The sequence below is a fragment of the Rhinolophus sinicus genome, chromosome 16 (assembly GCF_057876585.1).
Source record: "Rhinolophus sinicus isolate RSI-liver-muscle chromosome 16, RSI-T2T, whole genome shotgun sequence".
Taxonomy (NCBI): Eukaryota; Metazoa; Chordata; class Mammalia; order Chiroptera; family Rhinolophidae; genus Rhinolophus; species Rhinolophus sinicus.
Genome location: NC_142516.1, coordinates 88957918 through 88960513, shown reverse-complemented (window position 1 = coordinate 88960513; position 2596 = coordinate 88957918).

Sequence of the window (2596 nt, the reverse complement as noted above, 5' to 3'; positions counted from 1 at the left end):
GTAGATCCCCTCCACCCCTGGGAGCCTCCCCCACTGCCTGCCTGCCCCCCAGCCTCACCCCTCCCTGCCCAGACCACAGGGCCTGGACCTCAGCTGCCTCACCCTGCGTTCTCTGCAGCTGCTTCTGCAGGGAAAGTGTGTAACCGCCTGTCACCTGCAGTCCAACCTGGGACCGCCGTGTCTGCTTTGTCATCCAAGGCCTTGTGCATCTGGGCCCACACCACGCTGCCCAACGCATCTTGATGTCTTCTAGGCAAGTCCTTCGCTTCAGCCCACATGCCCTTCCTGGACCTGTGCACACGTCCCGTTATCTTTCTTCATTGTGGTAAAATGCACATAACAAAACTCACCATTTTTAATGAACAACTCAGTGGCATCAAGCACACTCACATTGCTGGGATACTGTCACCACCATCTGTCTCCAGATCCCTTTCCTCTTGAAGCTCTGTCCCCATTAAACACTAACTCCCTATCCCCTCCCCCCCGCACCCGGCTCCCACCATCGTACCTTATACAGACTGTCCCTGTGATCTGAGTACTCTAGGGGCCTCATAAGTGGGATCACACAAGGTTTGTCCTCCTGTGACTGGCTTATTTCACTGAGCATGATGTCCTCCAGGTTCACCCGTGATGTAGCAGGTGACAGGATTCCTTCCTTTTAAGGCTGAATACTATTCCATCGTGTATACACCACATTTTGCTTTCCGTTCACCCCTCCGTGGACATTTGGGTTGCTTCCACATTTTAGCTACTGGGAGTAATGCTGTTCTGAACCCGGGTGTACAGAAATCTCTTTGAGACTCTGTTTTCAATCTTTTGGGGCATGTGACCAGAAGTGGAATTTCTGGATCTTATGGTCATTCTACGTGTAATTTTTGAAGAACTGCCATACCGTTCTGCACAGGGCTGTACCAGTTTGCATTCCCACCAGCAGAGCACAAGGGCTCCGATTTCTCCATGTCCTCGGCAATACTTGTTGTTCTCTGTTTTTTGATAGTGGCCATCCTAATGGGCCTGAGGCGATCTGTCAGCGGAGTTCTGATTTGCATTTCCCTAATAATCAGTGATGCTGAGCATTTGTTAGTGAGCCTACTGGACACTTGTACGAGGTCAGACAACTTAAGTTTGTGAACTTGTTGCAACGATGTTGCTCACCTTTTTGATATCAGAGGGATTGTTCATTATGAATTTGGACCAATTGGACCAACAGTTAACCAAGTTTACTATTTGGAAGTGCTGAAAAGGCGGCGTGAAAAAGTTAGACAATCTGAACTTTTCACCAATAATTCATGGCTCTTACATCACGACAATGCACCAGCTCACACGGCACTGTCTGTGAGGGAGTTTTTAGCCAGTAAACAAATAACTCTATTGGAACACCCTCCCTACTCACCTGATCTGGCCCCCAGTGACTTCTTTCTTTACCCGAAGATAAAGGAAATACTCAAAGGAAGACATTTTGATGACAGTCAGGACAAGGGTAATACAACAACAGCTCTGATGGCCATTCCAGAAAATTTCCAAAATTGCTTAGAAGGGTGGACTGGACACTGGCGTCAGAGCATAACTTCCCAAGGGGAGTCCTTCTAAGGTGACCGTAATGATATTCAGCAACGAGGTGTGTAGCACGTTTTCTAATATGAGTTCGCAAACTTAATTGTCAGAACTCGTATGTCTTCTGTCGAGAACGTCTATTCCAGTCCTTTGCCTATTGTTTAATCAGGTTGTTGTTTCGTTATTGTTGAGTTTTAAGAGTTCTCTATATTCTCTGGATATTAAGCCCTTATCAGATATGGTTTGCAAATATTCTCGCCCATTTTTGGGGTTTCCTATTTACCCTCTGGATAGTATAACACCTTTCGATGCATACAATTTTTAAATTTTCATGAAGTCCAGTTAGTCTATTTTTTCTTTTGCTACCTGTGCCTTTGGTGTCCTAGCCAAGAAATTATTGCCAAATCTAGTGTGTTAACCTTTTTTTCCTATGTTTTCTTCTAAGACTTTTATTGGTTTAGATCTTACATTTAGGTCTTTGATGCACGTGGAGTTAATTTTTGTATGTGGTTCTCAGTACGGGTCCAAATTCAATCTTCTGCATGTGGATATCCAGTTTTCAGTACCATTTGTTCAAAAGACTGTCCTTTCCTCATTGAATGATCTTGGGAAAATCGCTAGAACATACTTGTGAGGGTTTGTTTCTAGGCTCTCTATTCTAGATCACTGGTCTGTCAGTCTGTCTTTATACCAATACCATTGTAATTACTGTAGCTTTGTAGTAAGTTTTGCAATCAGGAAGTGTATGTCTTCCAGGCTTGTTCTTTTTCAAGTTTCCTTTCGCTCTTCACATTCCCTTCAAAGCCCACATGAATTTTAGGTTGGGATTTCTGTTTTAGAAAAAGATCATTAGATTTTTGATAGGGATTGTATTGAGTCTGTAGATTCCTTTGGATGTCTTTGATATCCTAACAATATTAAATCTTCTAGTCCACGAACATAAATGTGTTCCCATTTATTTATGTCTTCTCTAATATCTTTCAGGAGCATTTTGTAGTGTTCTTTGCAGAAATCTTTCACCTCCTTGGTTAAGTTAGTTTAC